At 33.7% G+C, this 27,452-nt stretch overlaps 1 pseudogene; it reads right to left on the reverse strand.

Moving 5' to 3' along the window:
- Nucleotides 1-17,849: 17,849 nt before the first annotated feature.
- LOC121305630 lies at nucleotides 17,850-26,456 on the reverse strand (annotated as a pseudogene).
- Between the last annotated feature and the right edge of the window lie 996 nt (nucleotides 26,457-27,452).

Raw genomic sequence — 27,452 nt, forward strand, 5'->3', positions numbered from 1 at the left:
TTTTTTTTTTTTTTTTTTTTTTTTTTTTTTTTTTTTTTTTTTTTTTTTTTTTTTTTTTTTTTTTTTTTTTTTTTTTTTTTTTTTTTTTTTTTTTTTTTTTTTTTTTTTTTTTTTTTTTTTTTTTTTTTTTTTTTTTTTTTTTTTTTTTTTTTTTTTTTTTTTTTTTTTTTTTTTTTTTTTTTTTTTTTTTTTTTTTTTTTTTTTTTTTTTTTTTTTTTTTTTTTTTTTTTTTTTTTTTTTTTTTTTTTTTTTTTTTTTTTTTTTTTTTTTTTTTTTTTTTTTTTTTTTTTTTTTTTTTTTTTTTTTTTTTTTTTTTTTTTTTTTTTTTTTTTTTTTTTTTTTTTTTTTTTTTTTTTTTTTTTTTTTTTTTTTTTTTTTTTTTTTTTTTTTTTTTTTTTTTTTTTTTTTTTTTTTTTTTTTTTTTTTTTTTTTTTTTTTTTTTTTTTTTTTTTTTTTTTTTTTTTTTTTTTTTTTTTTTTTTTTTTTTTTTTTTTTTTTTTTTTTTTTTTTTTTTTTTTTTTTTTTTTTTTTTTTTTTTTTTTTTTTTTTTTTTTTTTTTTTTTTTTTTTTTTTTTTTTTTTTTTTTTTTTTTTTTTTTTTTTTTTTTTTTTTTTTTTTTTTTTTTTTTTTTTTTTTTTTTTTTTTTTTTTTTTTTTTTTTTTTTTTTTTTTTTTTTTTTTTTTTTTTTTTTTTTTTTTTTTTTTTTTTTTTTTTTTTTTTTTTTTTTTTTTTTTTTTTTTTTTTTTTTTTTTTTTTTTTTTTTTTTTTTTTTTTTTTTTTTTTTTTTTTTTTTTTTTTTTTTTTTTTTTTTTTTTTTTTTTTTTTTTTTTTTTTTTTTTTTTTTTTTTTTTTTTTTTTTTTTTTTTTTTTTTTTTTTTTTTTTTTTTTTTTTTTTTTTTTTTTTTTTTTTTTTTTTTTTTTTTTTTTTTTTTTTTTTTTTTTTTTTTTTTTTTTTTTTTTTTTTTTTTTTTTTTTTTTTTTTTTTTTTTTTTTTTTTTTTTTTTTTTTTTTTTTTTTTTTTTTTTTTTTTTTTTTTTTTTTTTTTTTTTTTTTTTTTTTTTTTTTTTTTTTTTTTTTTTTTTTTTTTTTTTTTTTTTTTTTTTTTTTTTTTTTTTTTTTTTTTTTTTTTTTTTTTTTTTTTTTTTTTTTTTTTTTTTTTTTTTTTTTTTTTTTTTTTTTTTTTTTTTTTTTTTTTTTTTTTTTTTTTTTTTTTTTTTTTTTTTTTTTTTTTTTTTTTTTTTTTTTTTTTTTTTTTTTTTTTTTTTTTTTTTTTTTTTTTTTTTTTTTTTTTTTTTTTTTTTTTTTTTTTTTTTTTTTTTTTTTTTTTTTTTTTTTTTTTTTTTTTTTTTTTTTTTTTTTTTTTTTTTTTTTTTTTTTTTTTTTTTTTTTTTTTTTTTTTTTTTTTTTTTTTTTTTTTTTTTTTTTTTTTTTTTTTTTTTTTTTTTTTTTTTTTTTTTTTTTTTTTTTTTTTTTTTTTTTTTTTTTTTTTTTTTTTTTTTTTTTTTTTTTTTTTTTTTTTTTTTTTTTTTTTTTTTTTTTTTTTTTTTTTTTTTTTTTTTTTTTTTTTTTTTTTTTTTTTTTTTTTTTTTTTTTTTTTTTTTTTTTTTTTTTTTTTTTTTTTTTTTTTTTTTTTTTTTTTTTTTTTTTTTTTTTTTTTTTTTTTTTTTTTTTTTTTTTTTTTTTTTTTTTTTTTTTTTTTTTTTTTTTTTTTTTTTTTTTTTTTTTTTTTTTTTTTTTTTTTTTTTTTTTTTTTTTTTTTTTTTTTTTTTTTTTTTTTTTTTTTTTTTTTTTTTTTTTTTTTTTTTTTTTTTTTTTTTTTTTTTTTTTTTTTTTTTTTTTTTTTTTTTTTTTTTTTTTTTTTTTTTTTTTTTTTTTTTTTTTTTTTTTTTTTTTTTTTTTTTTTTTTTTTTTTTTTTTTTTTTTTTTTTTTTTTTTTTTTTTTTTTTTTTTTTTTTTTTTTTTTTTTTTTTTTTTTTTTTTTTTTTTTTTTTTTTTTTTTTTTTTTTTTTTTTTTTTTTTTTTTTTTTTTTTTTTTTTTTTTTTTTTTTTTTTTTTTTTTTTTTTTTTTTTTTTTTTTTTTTTTTTTTTTTTTTTTTTTTTTTTTTTTTTTTTTTTTTTTTTTTTTTTTTTTTTTTTTTTTTTTTTTTTTTTTTTTTTTTTTTTTTTTTTTTTTTTTTTTTTTTTTTTTTTTTTTTTTTTTTTTTTTTTTTTTTTTTTTTTTTTTTTTTTTTTTTTTTTTTTTTTTTTTTTTTTTTTTTTTTTTTTTTTTTTTTTTTTTTTTTTTTTTTTTTTTTTTTTTTTTTTTTTTTTTTTTTTTTTTTTTTTTTTTTTTTTTTTTTTTTTTTTTTTTTTTTTTTTTTTTTTTTTTTTTTTTTTTTTTTTTTTTTTTTTTTTTTTTTTTTTTTTTTTTTTTTTTTTTTTTTTTTTTTTTTTTTTTTTTTTTTTTTTTTTTTTTTTTTTTTTTTTTTTTTTTTTTTTTTTTTTTTTTTTTTTTTTTTTTTTTTTTTTTTTTTTTTTTTTTTTTTTTTTTTTTTTTTTTTTTTTTTTTTTTTTTTTTTTTTTTTTTTTTTTTTTTTTTTTTTTTTTTTTTTTTTTTTTTTTTTTTTTTTTTTTTTTTTTTTTTTTTTTTTTTTTTTTTTTTTTTTTTTTTTTTTTTTTTTTTTTTTTTTTTTTTTTTTTTTTTTTTTTTTTTTTTTTTTTTTTTTTTTTTTTTTTTTTTTTTTTTTTTTTTTTTTTTTTTTTTTTTTTTTTTTTTTTTTTTTTTTTTTTTTTTTTTTTTTTTTTTTTTTTTTTTTTTTTTTTTTTTTTTTTTTTTTTTTTTTTTTTTTTTTTTTTTTTTTTTTTTTTTTTTTTTTTTTTTTTTTTTTTTTTTTTTTTTTTTTTTTTTTTTTTTTTTTTTTTTTTTTTTTTTTTTTTTTTTTTTTTTTTTTTTTTTTTTTTTTTTTTTTTTTTTTTTTTTTTTTTTTTTTTTTTTTTTTTTTTTTTTTTTTTTTTTTTTTTTTTTTTTTTTTTTTTTTTTTTTTTTTTTTTTTTTTTTTTTTTTTTTTTTTTTTTTTTTTTTTTTTTTTTTTTTTTTTTTTTTTTTTTTTTTTTTTTTTTTTTTTTTTTTTTTTTTTTTTTTTTTTTTTTTTTTTTTTTTTTTTTTTTTTTTTTTTTTTTTTTTTTTTTTTTTTTTTTTTTTTTTTTTTTTTTTTTTTTTTTTTTTTTTTTTTTTTTTTTTTTTTTTTTTTTTTTTTTTTTTTTTTTTTTTTTTTTTTTTTTTTTTTTTTTTTTTTTTTTTTTTTTTTTTTTTTTTTTTTTTTTTTTTTTTTTTTTTTTTTTTTTTTTTTTTTTTTTTTTTTTTTTTTTTTTTTTTTTTTTTTTTTTTTTTTTTTTTTTTTTTTTTTTTTTTTTGTTTTTTTTTTTTTTTTTTTTTTTTTTTTTTTTTTTTTTTTTTTTTTTTTTTTTTTTTTTTTTTTTTTTTTTTTTTTTTTTTTTTTTTTTTTTTTTTTTTTTTTTTTTTTTTTTTTTTTTTTTTTTTTTTTTTTTTTTTTTTTTTTTTTTTTTTTTTTTTTTTTTTTTTTTTTTTTTTTTTTTTTTTTTTTTTTTTTTTTTTTTTTTTTTTTTTTTTTTTTTTTTTTTTTTTTTTTTTTTTTTTTTTTTTTTTTTTTTTTTTTTTTTTTTTTTTTTTTTTTTTTTTTTTTTTTTTTTTTTTTTTTTTTTTTTTTTTTTTTTTTTTTTTTTTTTTTTTTTTTTTTTTTTTTTTTTTTTTTTTTTTTTTTTTTTTTTTTTTTTTTTTTTTTTTTTTTTTTTTTTTTTTTTTTTTTTTTTTTTTTTTTTTTTTTTTTTTTTTTTTTTTTTTTTTTTTTTTTTTTTTTTTTTTTTTTTTTTTTTTTTTTTTTTTTTTTTTTTTTTTTTTTTTTTTTTTTTTTTTTTTTTTTTTTTTTTTTTTTTTTTTTTTTTTTTTTTTTTTTTTTTTTTTTTTTTTTTTTTTTTTTTTTTTTTTTTTTTTTTTTTTTTTTTTTTTTTTTTTTTTTTTTTTTTTTTTTTTTTTTTTTTTTTTTTTTTTTTTTTTTTTTTTTTTTTTTTTTTTTTTTTTTTTTTTTTTTTTTTTTTTTTTTTTTTTTTTTTTTTTTTTTTTTTTTTTTTTTTTTTTTTTTTTTTTTTTTTTTTTTTTTTTTTTTTTTTTTTTTTTTTTTTTTTTTTTTTTTTTTTTTTTTTTTTTTTTTTTTTTTTTTTTTTTTTTTTTTTTTTTTTTTTTTTTTTTTTTTTTTTTTTTTTTTTTTTTTTTTTTTTTTTTTTTTTTTTTTTTTTTTTTTTTTTTTTTTTTTTTTTTTTTTTTTTTTTTTTTTTTTTTTTTTTTTTTTTTTTTTTTTTTTTTTTTTTTTTTTTTTTTTTTTTTTTTTTTTTTTTTTTTTTTTTTTTTTTTTTTTTTTTTTTTTTTTTTTTTTTTTTTTTTTTTTTTTTTTTTTTTTTTTTTTTTTTTTTTTTTTTTTTTTTTTTTTTTTTTTTTTTTTTTTTTTTTTTTTTTTTTTTTTTTTTTTTTTTTTTTTTTTTTTTTTTTTTTTTTTTTTTTTTTTTTTTTTTTTTTTTTTTTTTTTTTTTTTTTTTTTTTTTTTTTTTTTTTTTTTTTTTTTTTTTTTTTTTTTTTTTTTTTTTTTTTTTTTTTTTTTTTTTTTTTTTTTTTTTTTTTTTTTTTTTTTTTTTTTTTTTTTTTTTTTTTTTTTTTTTTTTTTTTTTTTTTTTTTTTTTTTTTTTTTTTTTTTTTTTTTTTTTTTTTTTTTTTTTTTTTTTTTTTTTTTTTTTTTTTTTTTTTTTTTTTTTTTTTTTTTTTTTTTTTTTTTTTTTTTTTTTTTTTTTTTTTTTTTTTTTTTTTTTTTTTTTTTTTTTTTTTTTTTTTTTTTTTTTTTTTTTTTTTTTTTTTTTTTTTTTTTTTTTTTTTTTTTTTTTTTTTTTTTTTTTTTTTTTTTTTTTTTTTTTTTTTTTTTTTTTTTTTTTTTTTTTTTTTTTTTTTTTTTTTTTTTTTTTTTTTTTTTTTTTTTTTTTTTTTTTTTTTTTTTTTTTTTTTTTTTTTTTTTTTTTTTTTTTTTTTTTTTTTTTTTTTTTTTTTTTTTTTTTTTTTTTTTTTTTTTTTTTTTTTTTTTTTTTTTTTTTTTTTTTTTTTTTTTTTTTTTTTTTTTTTTTTTTTTTTTTTTTTTTTTTTTTTTTTTTTTTTTTTTTTTTTTTTTTTTTTTTTTTTTTTTTTTTTTTTTTTTTTTTTTTTTTTTTTTTTTTTTTTTTTTTTTTTTTTTTTTTTTTTTTTTTTTTTTTTTTTTTTTTTTTTTTTTTTTTTTTTTTTTTTTTTTTTTTTTTTTTTTTTTTTTTTTTTTTTTTTTTTTTTTTTTTTTTTTTTTTTTTTTTTTTTTTTTTTTTTTTTTTTTTTTTTGTTTTTTTTTTTTTTTTTTTTTTTTTTTTTTTTTTTTTTTTTTTTTTTTTTTTTTTTTTTTTTTTTTTTTTTTTTTTTTTTTTTTTTTTTTTTTTTTTTTTTTTTTTTTTTTTTTTTTTTTTTTTTTTTTTTTTTTTTTTTTTTTTTTTTTTTTTTTTTTTTTTTTTTTTTTTTTTTTTTTTTTTTTTTTTTTTTTTTTTTTTTTTTTTTTTTTTTTTTTTTTTTTTTTTTTTTTTTTTTTTTTTTTTTTTTTTTTTTTTTTTTTTTTTTTTTTTTTTTTTTTTTTTTTTTTTTTTTTTTTTTTTTTTTTTTTTTTTTTTTTTTTTTTTTTTTTTTTTTTTTTTTTTTTTTTTTTTTTTTTTTTTTTTTTTTTTTTTTTTTTTTTTTTTTTTTTTTTTTTTTTTTTTTTTTTTTTTTTTTTTTTTTTTTTTTTTGTTGATCGTTATCTCTATGCAGAGCTAGACAAAGTAGATTAAGGTTCATTCAATGTAGATTCCTGATAATATAACATCATAAGAAAATAACATAGGAAATCCATGACATTTTCAATATATTTGTGATGACAATATCTATAGAACCTACAACTCCCCCCTTTCTGAAGAAGAATAGCGTTAGAAACAGCTGTTGTACTTCAGAACTTAGTTACTGCCTTTGTTTGGCAAGGAAGGTGGTGGTGCAGTTCAAGCAAATGTCCAATTTCCTAAAACATTGTCTACATCTAACAATAAGAAAAAAAAGAAAATACAATTCTAAAATAATGACAACACACAATACATAATCTTGATACAGGTCCATAAAAGCAACAGTAGTACACTAATTATAAGTGTCAAGGATTGCCTCTTCTGCATCTTATTTATCCGTTGGATCGCAGTCCCTCTTCACTCTTGCCGGTGCTGGGTGGTTGGTCTGGGATCTCACCCTTGGGGTTTGCTTCCTGCGTTTGGACATGGTTGAGCATCTTGCAGATTGTAGCATCCCCTTCTTGCATTTCTACCAAGTCTGTAGGTAGCTCTGCGTTGTACAAGGTGGCCATCACCTGTGGTGATAGGGCTCTATCTTGTCCTTGTTTGGCTTGTCTGCGGGTGATGGCATGGACCATTACTTGGAGTTCTGGACTGAGTTCCCAGTTTTCTCCGTTCGAAGCACCCTCTTTTGCCAGCCTGTCTGCTTGGTCGTTCCCTTGTTTTTTGGGTCCCTCAACAAGCGAGTGCCCCACTACCTTCTTCCAATAGATCTTGAGGCCATATTCAGAGACAAGTTGATCGATAGCCAGTATCAGCTCTGGGTTTGCAACTGGTTTACCATCGGGTTTCCTCATGCCCTTTCGTTTCCAGCTGGGCAGGTAGTTAATAAAACTGTCTTTGTGTACGCAGAGTCTGTACAGATTACAAATTCTGTAATGTCCTGCTAGATAGCTGTTTGGACAGCCAGCAAAGCTCCTACCAACTCGGCATATTGGCTGGTTTTTGATTGCAGGTGTTAACTCTTTTGGAACGAGTTATGTTCCCAAATTAGTCCTACTCCTGTCTTCAGTGTTCCTCCCTTCCTGGTTGCGCTGCCGTCTATGTAGACGTTTGGCAGTCCCCAGCACACATCCTCATTGTAGTTCAAATGGGGATTAGGTTCTGGGGGATCTTCTGGAAGGTTTTCTCTCCTGCACTGGGTTCGCACGTAGCGCAGTCGTGAAGTTCCGGCAGGCTTTATGCTACTTCACTCTTCTTGTCTGGTGAGTTGGAGTAGCCAAATGGGCACCGATTTCATGTGAATGGACGATTATTGAAAGAGAAGGCCAATTTGTACTGGTCTCTGGGGTCCACTTTCAGGGTCCAAAATCCGTTAGACACATCGAGGGCCGTGAAGAACTTTGCCTGTTTAACCTTGGTAAGGGTTTCCTCTAAATAGGTCATGGGCCATCTAGATAGTGGAACTTGTTTAGCTGCCTGTAATCAATGGTTATCCTCCACTTTCCTGTAGGCTTCAGGACCGGCCAGATAGGTGAGTTATAGGTGGAGTTACATTCCCTGATAAGGCCTCGTTCCGATAGTTTGTCAATTGTCTCTTGTATTGACTCGTGGGCTGCGATGGAGATCCTGTACTGTCTGACATAAACTGGTTTTTGTCCAATGTCAGCTGGTATTTTGACCATATGTACGTTGGTCTCCCGACAATCGTAGGAATCTCTGGAGTAAAGTCTTGTGTGCTTACAAATCAACTGCTCCAGTTGTAGCCGCTGTGTATTTGTCTCCAATGCATTAGCTGTAGAGATCTGTTCTTTCAGCTGCTCTTCAAATCCAGGGAAGATTTCTTTAGTCTGTACCTGAACTCTGTCTTCTGTGACTTCTAATAAGTCCTTTGCAGGTATTGGCACTACTTTGTTTACGTGGTGTGGCTGGCAGTTTACCTCATCATCAGTCATCTGGACGGAGAGGACCAATTCCCCCCTTTCTATCCTGCTTTCGTATAAATTGTCTTTGTTTGTAGGGCAGATGGATTGGATGAAGATTAGTCCTTCAGGTAGTGTGACATTGTTTTGCTTCTCCACATTGTCTGGTACTGTTCCTATAACTGGGACAGTGAGTTCCTAATAATGGAAGTTCTTTGCAATTGCCAATCCTATGTCAGTGTGTGCAGGGATTGTGACTGATTCAGATTGTCCACCAAAAGGTAAGAAGAGTTTGATGTAAACTCTATGTGTTCCGTTTTAGCTACTGCAAGGTTCAGGTTGGAGAAGTAGATCCCTGGTTGGAAAATGCTTCCTTTTCTGGTAATCCTTGTCCTTCTTGGGGTGCGATTTGCACTAGGATATCCCTTTGTTGTGCTGGGAGCGTGGTGTCTTGTGCAGTAACAATGTGGCAGACCTGTGGGATTGTCTGCCCAGACAACAACTGCTCCGTGCTGTCTGTGATTGGGGAAGGATCACCTCGCAATCTGGTCCACAGTTGTTCACCAATTCTATCCACGCATATGCCGAGTCTCCACTTCTCTGGAGAGCTGGCTCACTACCTCTTGTAGGCTTCTTGCCTCAGTATTGTTCGTGGTTAGGGAGGTCATTCCAGCTCTGGATCTTTGGTCTGAGCGCTGATCTGACCTTCTTAGGTAATCCAGTTCTCTGGGAGGTAGCTCTGGATTATTAGTAGGCGCAGAGGTTGATTCAACTCTAGTGGACAGTCTTTGACTTGACACCTGCAGCCTTATCTTTTGGAGGTTGCGTATCTCTGTATTTGCTTTTAAAAGATCCTCCTTTCTTTCTCCTAGCTCTTCGTGGGTCCTGACGATTTCCTCATCTTGTTGTTGCAGCAGCGAGCTCAGGCAGTTGTATTGCTCTCTTTGGTCTTCCATCTGTCACTGAAAGTCTCCTATCTGCTGCTGGAGGTCTCTTATCTGCTGCTCTCTGTCTTGTAGATCCTCAGCTGCGGCCTCTTGTTCAAGGTCCTTGACTCTGTTCTCCAGAACTCTGTTCTTTGTTTGGGTTTTAATCTCAGAGTTTTTCTCTCTGACTGTGTCCTTTTGGAGTTCAATGTCATTGAGGGCCTGTTGCCATCCACAGTGGGCTGCAAAACCAAAAGCAGCGTAGTGTGTTGCTCTGTATGCCGATCTCATTTTGGGGTTGTCCTCACATTGCCAGGTGTGTTCTTTCTGGTAGCTTTCCAGCTCAGCCAGGGTGCGACTTTTCCATTCGATGATCTCAAGCGCATGGTTGGGTTCTTGGACTGCAGCATGGTAGAGGAAAGCAGGGATGTCCAGCAGTTCGGTTGCCATTTCTGATCCCTACACTACTCTAACTAGGGGCTCTATTGGTTGGGAGTTAGAAGTTAGCACTCAGTATTCAAGTGAAATCTGACAACTTAATCTGTAGTGTGTGTGTGTGTGTGTAACTAGGGGAAACTCACACTTCTATGAGGGGTGTCCAGCCAGGTGAATTAGCAGAAGCCTCCCTATGAGAGTAGCTCTTAGGATAATGGCGATTCTCTGCTAGGTCTCCTGACGGCTGGCTCTCCTACGCTATGTGCTTGGGGAAGCAAATAGAGAGAGAGAGTTATTCTCAAGGAACTAACAGCAGTTTAATGGATCAAGAGAGAGATAGAGAGCAAACGGAACAGGGAATTTCTCTTCCTGTTTAATAAGCTTCTATGGGAAATCTAATAGCAAAATGCATCCTATTTTATTCTGGCAATGCAGACTACAAAATTTGAAAATAGGAAGGGCAAATTAATAAATAATACTCCGCCACTAGATGGCAGAGTGGGAAACAATGGGTTCCCTATAAATTATTCCTCCTTAAATAGCTATATCTGGGATATAGCTTAAGGAATTAAAGATATCACAGGAATAACATCTGTGTAATCTACTGTATATTCACTGACTCTGAATATTACCTACTCAATGGCACTAAACTAGTGTTTTAGGATGAATTTATCTTGTCCCTAAAGAGTAATTGGATTATTCCTAATCTTATCTTGATTATTTAACAGTTTCAGAGTCAAGGAATTTACTTCCTAAATTTAGAATTTCACAAACTCAGAAAAAGGATTGGTTTGCTGAGGCTTCAAACAGTGTGCTCTGTGGTACAACAACATTAACAAGCCAGTAATCTGTGACACCTGCTTGATGTGGGAAATCCGAGAAAACCCAGCGGAGCTAAACCAAGTGTGCGTAAAGTGCCACGCGATCCAGGATTTGCATAAACTAGTAAGTATGCTAGAAATGGAGCTGGAAGAAGTGAGACAGCAACAGGATCTTGAGGAACTGGCACACCCACAATTCATGGAAGTCTGCATCACCCCTAACAGACTGAAAGCCACCAGGGAGATAGAAGGTCAGAACAGCTGAGTTCAGGTAGGCAGAAGCAGGGAAAAAAAGAAACGTCGTCAAACACAACCACCAGAAATCAAAACAACCAACAGATTTGAGTCACTGCAGAATTTTGATGAGCAGAACCAACAACAAGAGAATGAAAGGAACAACATCCAAGACCCTATTGACAGTGGTGACCAGACAGCAAAAAGAAGGGAGGTCATGATTGTTGGGGACTCCATATTGAGAAACACAGCAAGTTCAATTCGCAGTTTGGACCCCCTTACTACAACAGTGTGCTGCCTTCCGGGAGCCTCGGTCAAGCACATCACTGAAAGCGTGGACAGGCTCCTAGAACGAACAGGAGACGACCCGGTAGTAGTTGTCCACATCGGTACAAACAACATTGGAAGAGACAGACCAAAATCCCTGCAAAACAAATTCAGAGAGCTAGGAAGGAAATTAAAAGAGAAAACCAAAACTGTGGTATTTTCTGGTATACTACCGGCACCTTGCAAAGGACCATATGGACAGCTGGAAATAATTAATCAAAACGCATGGCTGAAGACGTGGTGCACACGGGAAGGCTTCACCTATCTTGATCATTGGACCACATTCTACAACGAGGACTATCTGTATAGACGGGACGGACTGCACTTAAATAACAAGGGAACCAGTCTACTCGGAGAAAAGATCCTCGAGCAGGTTCAGAAGCATTTAAACTAGAAAGGAAGGGGGGAGAAATCAACAAAAAAAACAGAAGGGAGACCGCATCAAAACAAGAACAACAACTCAGGTAAGACAACCATTAAATGTATTTATCTAAATGCTAGAAGTATCAGAAACAAAATTCTAGAACTTGAAGCTACTGCACTAACAGGTAACTATGATGTGATAGGTGTTACAGAAACTTGGTTGTCTGAGAGTGATGGGGACGAATTTAATATTTGTGGGTATACACTGTATAGGAAAGACAGGCAGGACAGAAGAGGAGGAGGGGTAGCGCTATACATAAGAAACAGTCTTGAAGCCCAGGTGTTAAACCTGGACAAAGAAAATAAAACCGAATCAATATGGGTCAGAATAACGGACAAAAATTCAAAAGGCATAATAATAGGAGCATGCTATAGACCGCCAGATTCAGACGGTGAGCACAATAATCTGTTATACAATGACATTAGAAATGTGTGTAGCAAAGGAGAAGCCATACTAATGGGGGATTTCAACTTCCCCCAAATAAAATGGGAAAACCCGGTGGGTAGCGCGAAGGATGAAATAGAAATGGTGGAAATGACAAATGACTGCTTCCTAACACAATTTGTGAAGGCACCCACTAGAGGGGAGGCATGCCTTGATTTAGTCTTTTCAAATAACGAAGATAGAATAACTAAAACAGAGGTCAGAGAACCACTAGCAAACTCAGACCATAACATGGTCTCATTTGAAGTGTTTTTTAAATCCCCAAAAGTAAATGACTAAAGCTAAGGTTTACAATTTTAGAAAAGCAAACTATGAAGGTATGAAACAGAGACTAACAGAAGTAGATTGGAGTAAAATAGAGAAAACACCCACAGAAGAAGGATGGTTGTTCTTCAAAAATGTAGTACTAGAGGCGCAAAACAATTATATCCCTAAAGTAGACAAATCTAAATGTAAAACTAAATTGACAAAATGGTTTAATAGATCAATTAAAAAAAAATATTCAGCGAAAAAAGACACTTTACAGAGCATTAAAAAAGGACCAAAAAGAAAGTACGCAGAAAGAGTACACAGAACTGCAAACGCAAGTCAAAAAGGAAGTTAGAAAGGCCAAGAGAGAAATAGAAATAAACATTGCTAAGGGAGCTAAAACCAATTCCAAAATGTTTTTCCAATATTACAACAGCAAGAGAACATTCAAAGAGGAGATTAAATGTTTAAGAGATACAAATGGCAAAATCGTAGATGAAGAAAAAAAAATAGCAAATATGTTAAATGATTACTTTTCACAAGTTTTTACAAAGGAAGATACTGACAACATGCCCCACATGTCATCCAGTTCCTATCCAGTTTTAAATAACTTTAGCATAACTGAGGCAGAAGTGTTAAAGGGACTAGGAGCTCTTAAAATAAACAAATCCCCTGGGCCGGATGAGATCCTCCCAGTAGTACTCAAAGAAATGAAAGAAGTAATTTACAAACCGCTAACCAAGATCATGCAGCAGTCTCTTGACACAGGGGTGGTACCGACAGACTGGAAAATTGCAAACGTAATACCGATCCACAAAAAGGGAAACAAAACTGAACCAGGTAACTACAGACCAGTAAGCCTGACTTCTATTATATGCAAACTTATGGAAACTATAATAAGATCCAAAATGGAAAATTACCTATATGGTAACAGGGTACTGGGAGACAGTCAACATGGTTTTAGGAAAGGGAGATCGTGTCTAACTAACTTGCTTGATTTTTTTGAGGATGCAACATCGATAATGGATAATTGCAAAGCATATGACATGGTTTATTTAGATTTCCAGAAAGCTTTTGACAAAGTCCCGCACAAAAGATTAATTCTCAAACTGAATGCAGTTGGGATTCAAGGAAACACATGTACATGGATTAGGGAGTGGTTAACATGTAGAAAACAGAAAGTACTGATTAGAGGAAAAACCTCAGAATGGAGTGTGGTAACCAGCGGTGTACCACAGGGATCAGTATTAGGTCCTCTGCTATTCCTAATCTACATTAATGATTTAGATTCTGGTATAGTAAGCAAACTTGTTAAATTTGCAGACGACACAAAAGTAGGAGGAGTGGCAAACACTGTTGCAGCAGCAAAGGTCATTCAAAATGATCTAGACAAGATTCAGAACTGGGCAGACACATGGCAAATGACATTTAATAGAGAAAAGTGTAAGGTACTGCACGCAGGAAATAAAAATGTACATTATAAATATCATATGGGAGATATTGAAATTGGAGAAGGAATCTATGAAAAAGACCTAGGAGTTTTTGTTGACTCAGAAATGTTTTCATCTAGACAATGTGGGGAAGCTATAAAAAAGGCTAACAAGATGCTCGGATACATTGTGAAAAGTGTTGAATTTAAATCAAGGGAAGTAATTTTAAAACTGTACAATGCACTAGTAAGACCTCATCTTGAATATTGTGTTCAGTTCTGGTCACCTCGCTATAAAAAAGATATTGCTGCTCTAGAAAGAGTGCAAAGAAGAGCGACCAGAATTATTCCGGGCTTAAAAGGCATGTCATATGCAGACAGGCTAAAAGAATTGAATCTGTTCAGTCTTGAACAAAGAAGACTACGTGGCGACCTAATTCAAGCATTCAAAATTCTAAAAGGTATTGACAGTGTCGACCCAAGGGACTTTTTCAGCCTGAAAAAAGAAACAAGGACCAGGGGTCACAAATGGAGTTTAGAAAAAGGGGCATTCAGAACAGAAAATAGGAGACACTTTTTTACACAGAGAATTGTGAGGGTCTGGAATCAACTCCCCAGTAATGTTGTTGAAGCTGACACCCTGGGATCCTTCAAGAAGCTGCTTGATGAGATTCTGGGATCAATAAGCTACTAACAACCAAACGAGCAAGATGGGCCGAATGGCCTCCTCTCGTTTGTAAACTTTCTTATGTTCTTATGTTCTTATGTTCTTAATCAATCATATAACTTAATACAATACCTGAGCTAAAGTACATTACTAAAGTATTTAAGTTAGATTAATACAAAAACTACTTTCACTTTCCTGTTCCAATCACATTCTGCACAATCCCAGCTAAATCTCACACAATTAAAGCAATTTCCCAAACTATTGATCCTAAAATAATATGTAACTCTGGAAGATTCCAGAAGGTGTGGGAAGGCTTTACTTTGCTCCACTCAATTAACTATAAAGCAGAGGATCTCAAACTTGAAATGATTTCACGTGTGTGTGTGTTTCAGGCAGAAACAGTGCACAAGCACACATTGCTTTTTGCTTTTTTTTTTTTTTTTTTTTTTTTTTTTAAATCCCTGCCATTAAATTTCTTCGCAATAAACAAAGTGTCAAATGACACCTTTTCATAAAGCAATAGCATCACTGGGGTTTCCTTTTTATTTATTTTTTAAAGCTGTGCATGCGAGTGAAAACTGTCAAACTTAATTTAAACTTTAAAAAATATATGTGGAAAAGGGGGCTTTGTACAAAGAAAAAAAAAAAAACATTTTGGTTACCATTTGTTACTCTCCTCATAAGAGAAACAGGACCACAAAACAAAACGCTGAGCCTACAGGTGACAGTTCCCTTGCTAGCTCGGCCAGTGTCTGGAAAGCGTGACGCGGGATCGAGTGGCGTGCGTCACTGCTGCTGCATCCCCGCTCCGACTCGCGCGGCAGTTCTGAAGCAGCGCTTTGTTGCTGTTGTTGTTGTTAATCTCGCACGTCACTTGCCATTATAGACACATGCGTGGGTTTTTCGCTTCAAATTAATGTGCTGAGTGTTTGTAAGAATATTCAAATACTTTAAGAAAATAACATCACCACCGCTGTTTCCATACTGCACGAAGCTTCCTATCACTGCTCAATCAATGAGGCACTAAAACTAAGCAAGTGGCCGGAGATTTGTGACGCGAGCCAAAATGAAGGCTCGTCAGAATTAAAGCTCGACAATCAGCTGGCTTGTTCCTGTGTTAGACTGCCAAAAGAAACGCTTCTTGGTGGAAGCAAATACCCTGTAGGGCCAAAAGAAAGGCTCCCGCGGGCCGCCTATTGAACAACCCTGCGTTATTAGGAAGCATTTTTATTCGATTTAGAAGCTGACCAGGGAGCTTCATCGGAGCAGGAGAGGGAATGCTCGCATGGCATTGTATCATTAATGAGTAATAACCAAGACTTTCAAAAACATGCTCTTCCCTTCGTTAGCTTAACAGTCCATTTCGGAATGTAGTCATGGAATGCTCCTGCAGCTCTAAGAATGGGACCCAGGCTTCTATTCTAGAGCTCTGTGAGCAGCTGACTCTGCCTCCAGTCCTGTGTGCAGCAAAGGGAGTTTAAAGCTTCAGGTGGGATCCTAATACCTGCTGCACAGGGAGAGTGAATCTACAGTGTGCAGGTTTTACTGCAGTGAAGTGAGAGGCAGTGGTTAATATGCTGCTGATGGCTGGTGATGTCCCTGCTGCACAGGGAGAGTGAATCTACAGTGTGCAGGTTTTACTGCAGTGAAGTGAGAGGCAGTGGCTAATATGCTGCTGATGGCTGGTGATGTCCCTGCTGCACAGGGAGAGTGAATCTACAGTGCGCAGGTTTTACTGCAGTGAAGTGAGAGGCAGTGGTTAATATGCTGCTGATGGCTGGTGATGTCCCTGCTGCACAGGGAGAGTGAATCTACAGTGTGCAGGTTTTACTGCAGTGAAGTGAGAGGCAGTGGTTAATATGCTGCTGATGGCTGGTGATGCCACTGCTGCACAGGGAGAGTGAATCTACAGTGTGCAGGTTTTACTGCAGTGAAGTGAGAGGCAGTGGCTAATATGCTGCTGATGGCTGGTGATGTCCCTGCTGCACAGGGAGAGTGAATCTACAGTGTGCAGGTTTTACTGCAGTGAAGTGAGAGGCAGTGGTTAATATGCTGCTGATGGCTGGTGATGTCCCTGCTGCACAGGGAGAGTGAATCTACAGTGTGCACAGGGAGGTGCAGTGAAGTGAGAGGCAGTGGTTAATATGCTGCTGATGGCTGGTGATGTCCCTGCTGCACAGGGAGAGTGAATCTACAGTGTGCAGGTTTTACTGCAGTGAAGTGAGAGGCAGTGGATAATATGCTGCTGATGGCTGGTGATGCCCCTGCTGCACAGGGAGAGTGAATCTACAGTGTGCAGGTTTTACTGCAGTGAAGTGAGAGGCAGTGGTTAATATGCTGCTGATGGCTGGTGATGTCCCTGCTGCACAGGGAGAGTGAATCTACAGTGTGGAGGTTTTACTGCAGTGAAGTGAGAGGCAGTGGTTAATATGTTGCTGATGGCTGGTGATGTCCCTGCTGCACTGGGAGAGTGAATCTACAGTGTGCAGGTTTTACTGCAGTGAAGTGAGAGGCAGTGGTTAATATGCTGCTGATGGCTGGTGATGCCCCTGCTGCACAGGGAGAGTGAATCTACAGTGTGCAGGTTTTACTGCAGTGAAGTGAGAGGCAGTGGTTAATATGCTGCTGATGGCTGGTGATGCCCCTGCTGCACAGGGAGAGTGAATCTACAGTGTGCAGGTTTTACTGCAGTGAAGTGAGAGGCAGTGGCTAATATGCTGCTGATGGCTGGTGATGCCGCTGCTGCACAGGGAGAGTGAATCTACAGTGTGCAGGTTTTACTGCAGTGAAGTGAGAGGCAGTGGTTAATATGTTGCTGATGGCTGGTGATGTCCCTGCTGCACAGGGAGAGTGAATCTACAGTGTGCAGGTTTTACTGCAGTGAAGTGAGAGGCAGTGGCTAATATGGCTGATGGCTGGTGATGTCCCTGCTGCACAGGGAGAGTGAATCTACAGTGTGGAGGTTTTACTGCAGTGAAGTGAGAGGCAGTGGCTAATATGCTGCTGATGGCTGGTGATGCCGCTGCTGCACAGGGAGAGTGAATCTACAGTGTGCAGGTTTTACTGCAGTGAAGTGAGAGGCAGTGGCTAATATGCTGCTGATGGCTGGTGATGCCGCTGCTGCACAGGGAGAGTGAATCTACAGTGTGCAGGTTTTACTGCAGTGAAGTGAGAGGCAGTGGTTAATATGCTGCTGATGGCTGGTGATGTCCCTGCTGCACAGGGAGAGTGAATCTACAGTGTGGAGGTTTTACTGCAGTGAAGTGAGAGGCAGTGGATAATATGCTGCTGATGGCTGGTGATGTCCCTGCTGCACAGGGAGAGTGAATCTACAGTGTGCAGGTTTTACTGCAGTGAAGTGAGAGGCAGTGGTTAATATGCTGCTGATGGCTGGTGATGTCCCTGCTGCACAGTGGAGAGGCAGTGGATGCCCCTGCTGCTGATGGCTGGTGAATGTGCAGGTTTTACTGCAGTGAAGTGAGAGGCAGTGGTTAATATGCTGCTGATGGCTGGTGATGTCCCTGCTGCACAGGGAGAGTGAATCTACAGTGTGGCTGCAGTGAAGTGAGAGGCAGTGATAATATGCTGCTGATGGCTGGTGATGCCACTGCTGCACAGGGAGAGTGAATCTACAGTGTGCAGGTTTTACTGCAGTGAAGTGAGAGGCAGTGGTTAATATGCTGCTGATGGCTGGTGATGTCCACTGCTGCACAGGGAGAGTGAATCTACACTGTGAAGGCAGGTGAGTGAAGTGAGAGGCAGTGGTTAATATGCTGCTGATGGCTGGTGATGTCACTGCTGCACAGGGAGAGTGAATCTACAGTGTGATCTTCCTGTAAGGCTTTATATACAAAGTTGGGGTGAAGGAAGATCCATGTTTGCAATGCACTGACTTATGTTTAAACTGACTTTCAAATTCTAAGGTACAAAACGTTACGGAACCAACAAATTGTAAGAAAACTTGGAATTATAAATATAATATCTAAAGTAATAATTTAAGTATTTATATATATATATTATAATATATATATATATATATATATATATATATATATATAGAATAGATAATATCATGCACAATGTGGTATCATGTGGTATTTATTAGATTGACATTAATTACTGTAGAGAGCTGACTGTCAGTCACTACCATTTTAATTTGAGTTAATCAATCATTTCAATCAATCATTTTATTTTTATATAGCACTCTCCGTGGCACAAGGGTGTGTTGAGCAGTCAGCAGGAATGATGTATTTACTGTGTTTCTATTGGCTTCCATCAGACTGACATGATATTATACCAATGAGACTCCCCCCCCATACAGACCCCCCAGCACCTCCAGTAAACAACACAACCTGCTCCTGTTTATACTGCTTTACTGCTCAACCCTTTAACCCAGGAGCAAATGAGCTTCACTGAAACTGTTCACCTGGAACTGCCACACCTCCCCCCCTATCAGTGTGGAGCAGCCAAACCGGCTTCTTCTTATTATTAGCATACATCCTTATTGTTTATCCTGAACACATTGGGCTAGTCTACTTTTATAACTACCTTCACAGGGCACACTCTGAGAGGGGCAGAGTTAGCAAGACCAGGCCAGAAAAATGGAAACATTCTCCCAGTAAATCTCTGTTTAAAAGTGTAGATGTGTCTCTTATCACTGGCGTCATAGAATGCCACCTCCCCCGTGTCACAGTCCAGCTGAACTCTGATCATCTGGGGTTTCTTGTTCAGAGTGAGTCGGGTCGCTGGTGAGGTCAATGCCCAGTACTCATTCCCATCCCTCAGGACTATAGTCCAGTATCCTGCTCCTGGGTCCAGGTCCATGATCCCTTTCCTCTGGCTGGACGCTCTTGTCACACCCAGATCCCAGTCAGTTTTGTTTCCAACTTCAACATGCCAGCAGTGTTTCCCTGAGGTGAACCCCTCAGAGCCCAGCACAAAAACACGCTGATCAAACCGCTGTGGGTTGTCAGGAAGCTGCTGTCTCTCATCCATTTCTCTCACACTTGTTAGATCTTCAGAGAGTATCAGTTTAGGGTGTGCTGTGTTGGGATCCAGAGTCACTGGAGCTGAGAAAGGAAACAAGAGACAAGAATAGAAATGAAAACATCTACCTGCATGCTAAAGCATACTTCACTTAGCATTATCAGCATCATTTCAAATATTAATATTCAACATCAAAGCATTTGTAAAAGGACCATTTTGCCTGTCAGAATATTAAATGAACAGCATCTAAACCTGTTTAAATCAGATCTATTCACAGCGTGTATAAACTCAGCCCTGATTGGCTGAGAGGGTGTACAGTATAGAAATGCTGAACTGATGTCTGGCTGGATGGTTATAGTAGAACTCTGGCTCTGAACTCTGGTCAATGAGAATTTAACTGCTCACAGAGTCCTATCACAGAGCCCTGGAATGAGGTATAACACAGTCCTGGTTTCTGAACCTAACCACATAAGAAATCCAATATGGCGTCCTTATTTCAGAAAACCCTGGAGTGTTTCGTCCATTTCCAAAGCCTGACGTTGATTCTCATTGGTAGAGAGACAACCCTGTACATCAGCTGCTTCTGGTCCTGGTTTTTGTATAGGGTATAGCTGGATAAATACAAAAGTAGCCAGGTTTAAACACTGTGGTTGTAATTAAACATACTACACACAACTAAACACTTTATAAGCTTGTACAACTATTCAAGGATCGTAGACCCAACGTCTCAAAAAGCAGGACTGAAATAAGACATTCAAAAGTATAGAATACTACATGCATGGTCCCTGAATAGTTGGGTAGAAGCATATGAAGTGTTTTGTTGCCTGTACAGGGAGAGTGAATCTACAGTGTGCAGGTGAAGTGAGAGGCCCCTCTCACCTCTTTACTGCAGTGAAGTGAGAGGCCCCTCTCAGAGTGTGCCCTGTGAAGGTAGTTATAAAAGTAGACTAGCCCAATGTGTTCAGGATAAACAATAAGGATGTATGCTAATAATAAGAAGAAGCCGGTTTGGCTGCTCCACACTGATAGGGGGGGAGGTGTGGCAGTTCCAGGTGAACAGTTTCAGTGAAGCTCATTTGCTCCTGGGTTAAAGGGTTGAGCAGCAAAGCAGTATAAACAGGAGCAGGTTGTGTTGTTTACTGGAGGTGCTGGGGGGTCTGTATGGGGGGGGAGTCTCATTGGTATAATATCATGTCAGTCTGATGGCAGCCAATAGAAACACAGTAAATACATCATTCCTGCTGACTGCTCAACACACCCTTGTGCCACGGAGAGTGCTATATAAAAATAAAATGATTGATTGAAATGATTGATTAACTCAAATTAAAATGGTGGTGACTGACAGTCAGCTCTCTACAGTAATTAATGTCAATCTAATAAATACCACATGATACCACATTGTGCATGATATTATATATATATATATATATATATATATATATATATATATATATATATATATATATATATATATATATATATATATATATATATATATAGAGATGTTAACAACCAAGGCATTGCAAACATGATCTTAAACTTTCAGTTTCCTTTGTATTTCCAGTCTTTAATTTCCCCTAGAATGGGGTGAAGCTCATTTCTCCTGCCTCCACACTGTAGATTCACTCTCCCTGTGCAGCAGGGACATCACCAGCCATCAGCAGCATCTTAACCACTGCCTCTCACTTCACTGCAGTAAAACCTGCACACTGTAGATTCACTCTCCCTGTGCAGCAGGGACATCACCAGCCATCAGCAACATATTAGCCACTGCCTCTCACTTCACTGCAGTAAAACCTCCACACTGTAGATTCACTCTCCCTGTGCAGCAGGGACATCACCAGCCATCAGCAGCATATTAGCCACTGCCTCTCACTTCACTGCAGTAAAACCTGCACACTGTAGATTCACTCTTGTGCAGCAGGGACATCACCAGCCATCAGCAGCATATTAGCCACTGCCTCTCACTTCACTGCAGTAAAACCTGCACACTGTAGATTCACTCTCCCTGTGCAGCAGGGACATCACCAGCCATCAGCAGCATATTAACCACTGCCTCTCACTTCACTGCAGTAAAACAGTGTAGATTCACTCTCCCTGTGCAGCAGTGGCATCACCAGCCATCAGCAGCATATTATCCACTGCCTCTCACTTCACTGCAGTAAAGCCTCACAGTGTAGATTCACTCTCCCTGTGCAGCAGGGACATCACCAGCCATCAGCAGCATATTATCCACTGCCTCTCACTTCACTGCAGTAAAACCTGCACACTGTAGATTCACTCTCCCTGTGCAGCAGGGACATCACCAGCCATCAGCAGCATATTAAACTGCCTCTCACTTCACTGCAGTAAAACCTGCACACTGTAGATTCACTCTCCCTGTGCAGCAGGGACATCACCAGCCATCAGCAGCATATTAACCACTGCCTCTCACTTCACTGCAGTAAAACCTGCACACTGTAGATTCACTCTCCCTGTGCAGCAGGGACATCACCAGCCATCAGCAGCATATTAGCCACTGCCTCTCACTTCACTGCAGTAAAACCTGCACACTGTAGATTCACTCTCCCTGTGCAGCAGGGACATCACCAGCCATCAGCAGCATATTAACCACTGCCTCTCACTTCACTGCAGTAAAACCTTCACAGTGTAGATTCACTCTCCCTGTGCAGCAGGGACATCACCAGCCATCAGCAGCATATTAACCACTGCCTCTCACTTCACTGCAGTAAAACCTGCACACTGTAGATTCACTCTCCCTGTGCAGCAGGGACATCACCAGCCATCAGCAGCATCTTAACCACTGCCTCTCACTTCACTGCAGTAAAACCTGCACACTGTAGATTCACTCTCCATGTGCAGCAGGGACATCACCAGCCATCAGCAGCATATTAACCACTGCCTCTCACTTCACTGCAGTAAAACCTGCACACTGTAGATTCACTCTCCCTGTGCAGCAGGGACATCACCAGCCATCAGCAGCATCTTAACCACTGCCTCTCACTTCACTGCAGTAAAACCTGCACACTGTAGATTCACTCTCCCTGTGCAGCAGGGACATCACCAGCCATCAGCAGCATATTAGCCACTGCCTCTCACTTCACTGCAGTAAAACCTCCACAGTGTTTAAACCTGGCTAAATGTGTATTTATCCAGCTATACCCTGTACAAAAACAGGACCAGAACCAGATGGAACAAAGACACGCCTCTCTGAGCAAATGTATAGGATTGTCTCTCTACCAATGAGAATCGGCGTCAGGCTTCGGAAATGGACGAAACACTCCGGGGTTTTCTGAAATAAGGATGCCATATTGGATTTCTTATGTGGTTAGTTCAGAATCCAGGACTGTGTTATACCTCTCTGGAACAGAACACTGTGACACTGCTCAGCACTAACATTGTTAGAGCTCTGGGAGCATTCCAAGACAGTGGGCTGAACTCAGAGAAGTCTGTGTTCTACTGCAGTGGTTTCTTTGCAAGATGTTTTAATGCAGACCAACATGGGATCAGAAAGCCTTCTGCTCTCTTGGAATGTTCTTGCAGCTCACCTCAATACTATGAGCAGCTCATAATGCTTTAATGTTGAACTGAGAGATGATCTCTCTGATGGATACAAGTGTATTTGCTCCAGGTCTGTACATTTCATGGTGTATTATTATTGATTGTAGAGAGTTGTATCTTGCTGCTTCCACACATTGTGGATTGTGGTTATATGCACCCCCCCATCCCTCCTTTGTGAAGCTCCCCACAGTACTCACTGTATTGAACAATCCCCAGCATCTTCTCCCACACTTTGTACTTCAGAGAGCCCAGGAGCTCGGCTACATCTATCAGCGCTCCTGAAACACACTGTGGATCCTGCAGGGTGCACTCAGCTCTGCAATAATATTCAGAGTTAGTGCTGCTCTGTGTTTGCATTCAATACAAGAGAAGAAGACAGGCCACATCTTACATACCTGCTCTGTGTGTCTTTGTACTTCTGAAACAAAGGAAAACAAAACAGCGCTGAAGTTTATTTCACAAGCAAGACGTTTGTGTTTTTATGAACAGAAGCACACATCCTTGGTGGCACAGAACTAGTGGAATGGCAGCTCTGATAGAATGGTTTCAAACCATCACTGGCTCTGTGGAGATGAGTAGTGGCTGTGAAGTGGAGGTTGTATTACACTGAAAAGCTTAGCAAGTGATTTATGAGATGTGTTGAAGGGACGGAGGTGGATTCACAAAATCATATCAGCTTCACTACTTTCCGTTTCCTTCAACAGCATGAATGAACTGGACTGAGAGGGGGGTTCTTGTGTTTGATTTGAATGCCATAAGGAATGACACAAGCATTAGATTCTCAATGATCACAAGACCAATGTGCTTTCATTTCCCGCTCTGTTGTACTGATTGTGTTTCCATGCACTCCCAATGCAGAGGGACTGGGGGGGGGGGTTTGGTTTGTGGGTGTCGTACCAGTCTTGGCAGTTTCCATTGCACAAACATGTAAAATCATGTGTTCCCTGTGCTAGTCAATGTGCATTCACAATAAGAACATGTCACACACAGTTAGCATTCATAGTGTAGCAGTGAGTGTGCATTCACAATAAGAACATGTCACTCAGAGTTACACAATCACTACCTGCAGGAAGAAGATGTCTTCAGCTTCCATCTCCTGTTCTATCACTCTGATTGTGTCTGAAAGGGATGAGATTTCTCTTGTAAGTTTTTCAATCTTCTCTTTCATGATTCTTCCCTTTTGTTCCTCCTCCCCCCCTCAGTGAAGCTATCCTGGCGTTTTCTTCATCTCTGAGAAACTGGTGAAGTTCCTCAAACTCCTCCTTTATCTGCCTCTCTGTTTCAAATATCTGCTTCTGCAACATATCAATGAACATTTTAGACTTGTAATAGATTAGACTTGTGAATTCTTATTGAATGCCAATTAGTAGAAAATAAAAGATTCCCTTACTCTCATGATTTGCACCGTTCTGTTGCACTGGAATTGAATGTTTTTAACCTTTCCCAGCTTGTCCTGCAGGGGTGTAAGTGCAATCTTGAGCTGCTCCTGAAATTACATTATGGTTTTTGTAGTTACTTTGATCACATGATGTTAAATAAAATATCTAAATTAATTTCATATAGGTTTACATATTCCAGGAATTAACATTGAAAACAACTCCATCTGAAGAGCTGAAAGATTAACACTGAAAACAACTCCATCTGAAGAGCTGAAAGATTAACACTGAAAACAACTCCATCTGAAGAGCTGAAAGACTAACACTGAAAACTGAGAGATTAACACTGAAAACAACTCCATCTGAAGAGCTGAAAGACTAACACTGAAAACAACTCCATCTGAAGAGCTGAAAGACTAACACTGAAAACAACTCCATCTGAAGAGCTGAAAGATTAACACTGAAAACAACTCCACTGAAAACTGAGAGATTAACACTGAAAACAACTCCATCTGAAGAGCTGAAAGATTAACACTGAAAACAACTCCATCTGAAGAGCTGAAAGATTAACACTGAAAACAACTCCATCTGAAGAGCTGAAAGATTAACACTGAAAACAACTCCATCTGAAGAGCTGAAAGATTAACACTGAAAACAACTCCATCTGAAGAGCTGAAAGATTAACACTGAAAACAACTCCATCTGAAGAGCTGAAAGATTAACACTGAAAACAACTCCATCTGAAGAGCTGAAAGACTAACACTGAAAACAACTCCATCTGAAGAGCTGAAAGACTAACACTGAAAACAACTCCATCTGAAGAGCTGAAAGATTAACACTGAAAACAACTCCATCTGAAGAGCTGAAAGATTAACACTGAAAACAACTCCATCTGAAGAGCTGAAAGATTAACACTGAAAACAACTCCCTCTGAAGAGCTGAAAGATTAACACTGAAAACAACTCCATCTGAAGAGCTGAAAGATTAACACTGAAAACAACTCCATCTGAAGAGCTGAAAGATTAACACTGAAAACAACTCCATCTGAAGAGCTGAAAGATTAACACTGAAAACAACTCCATCTGAAGAGCTGAAAGACTAACACTGAAAACAACTCCATCTGAAGAGCTGAAAGACTAACACTGAAAACAACTCCATCTGAAGAGCTGAAAGATTAACACTGAAAACAACTCCATCTGAAGAGCTGAAAGACTAACACTGAAAACAACTCCATCTGAAGAGCTGAAAGATTAACACTGAAAACAACTCCATCTGAAGAGCTGAAAGAATAACACTGAAAACAACTCCATCTGAAGAGCTGAAAGAATAACACTGAAAACAACTCCATCTGAAGAGCTGAAAGAATAACACTGAAAACAACTCCATCTGAAGAGCTGAAAGATTAACACTGAAAACAACTCCATCTGAAGAGCTGAAAGATTAACACTGAAAACAACTCCATCTGAAGAGCTGAAAGAATAACACTGAAAACAACTCCATCTGAAGAGCTGAAAGACTAACACTGAAAACAACTCCATCTGAAGAGCTGAAAGACTAACACTGAAAACAACTCCATCTGAAGAGCTGAAAGATTAACACTGAAAACAACTCCATCTGAAGAGCTGAAAGACTAACACTGAAAACAACTCCATCTGAAGAGCTGAAAGACTAACACTGAAAACAACTCCATCTGAAGAGCTGAAAGACTAACACTGAAAACAACTCCATCTGAAGAGCTGAAAGACTAACACTGAAAACAACTCCATCTGAAGAGCTGAAAGACTAACACTGAAAACAACTCCATCTGAAGAGCTGAAAGACTAACACTGAAAACAACTCCATCTGAAGAGCTGAAAGATTAACACTGAAAACAACTCCATCTGAAGAGCTGAAAGAATAACACTGAAAACAACTCCATCTGAAGAGCTGAAAGAATAACACTGAAAACAACTCCATCTGAAGAGCTGAAAGATTAACACTGAAAACAACTCCATCTGAAGAGCTGAAAGATTAACACTGAAAACAACTCCATCTGAAGAGCTGAAAGACTAACACTGAAAACAACTCCATCTGAAGAGCTGAAAGACTAACACTGAAAACAACTCCATCTGAAGAGCTGAAAGACTAACATTGAAAACAACTCCATCTGAAGAGCTGAAAGACTAACACTGAAAACAACTCCATCTGAAGAGCTGAAAGATTAACACTGAAAACAACTCCATCTGAAGAGCTGAAAGGCTACATTTAAAAGGGTTCATTAGGCTGAAAGATTAACACTGAAAACAACTCCATCTGACACACACATACACACACACACACACACACGTTTAAAAATACAAATCTGTTTGCAAACCTTATATTCCAACACAGCTTCTTCGACTGGTATGACTTGATGACCTGCATGTTCTTTTGAAGTTTGACAAACAACACAGATCAGCTTTTCTTCATCCAAGCAGAACAGCTTTGGTTTTTCTTGATGCTTCCTACAAACCGTTTCAATACTTGGTGGCGATTTCTGGCTCATAAGGTAAGACTCTGCAATATTCTTTAGTGCAGAATTGACAAGTGGCTTTTCTATAGAAGATCTTCTCCTGCACACTGGGCACTCATGAGCTCCCTTCTCCTCCCAGTGCTGGCTCAGGCATGCTTTACAGAAGCTGTGGTTACAATGAAGGGTGACAGGATCCTTGAAAATCTTACAGCACACAGCACAGGAAATCACCTCTTCCAGCTTAACAAAGAAAGATTTCTCTGCCATTCTTAAACAACGTTAAAGCCAGTCCTTCTCTCTAAAATGTCTGCCTTCAAATGTTTCACTGCCGCTCCCTGTTTACTGTAAGCATGTATCACGCAGTGTCATTGTAGTGTGATAGTCTGGTCATGTGACTGTTACAACCATGTTGCATTCATTACATTGTAGGAACAAAAATGCTAAGATTAGTAAAACAATAATAATCATTATGACAACGAGTCCATCCAAGCATGATAAAAACTGAGGAAGGACACTTGATACACAGGAACAAACATCAGGGCAAACTGCAACTGTGGGGCTGGGGAGTTCTGCTTTTGATTCTTCTGCTTCTCATCTTGTGGGGCTGGGGAGTTCTGCTTTTGATTCTTCTGCTTCTCATCTTGTGGGGCTGGGGAGTTCTGCTTTTGATTCTTCTGCTTCTCATCTTGTGGGGCTGGGGAGTTCTGTTTTTGATTCTTCTGCTTCTCATCTTGTGGGGCTGGGGAGTTCTGCTTTTGATTCTTCTGCTTCTCATCTTGTGGGGCTGAGGAGCTCTGCTTTTGATCATTCTGCTTCTCATCTTGTTGGCGGGGGAGTTCTGCTTTTGATTCTTCTGCTTCTCATCTTGTGGAGCTGAGGAGCTCTGCTTTAGATCATTCTGCTTCTCATCTTGTTGGCGGGGGGAGTTCTGCTTTTGATTCTTCTGCTTCTCATGTTGTGGGGCTGAGGAGCTCTGCTTTTGATCATTCTGCTTCTCATCTTGTTGGCGGGGGGAGTTCTGCTTTTGATTCTTCTGCTTCTCATCTTGTTGGGGGGGGGGGTAGTTAATGAAGGAAGATGTTCATGAGACATTGGGTCCGAGTCAAAACACTTAAAGGACTGTCTTCATCTCCGTTTTTAAGCATATTTTGATTTAAATCAAGTATGCACAACATTGTGTGATTTCAAGTGGTACGTTTTCAGATTCTTACTGTTTCAGCTGCAGTGTTTAAAGCAGGTATATTCTCTTTCAATGCATTCACATTTAATGAAATCTGTTTGTTTCAATATTAAGT

Source organism: Polyodon spathula, chromosome 44 (assembly GCF_017654505.1).
Source record: "Polyodon spathula isolate WHYD16114869_AA chromosome 44, ASM1765450v1, whole genome shotgun sequence".
NCBI lineage: Eukaryota > Metazoa > Chordata > Actinopteri > Acipenseriformes > Polyodontidae > Polyodon > Polyodon spathula.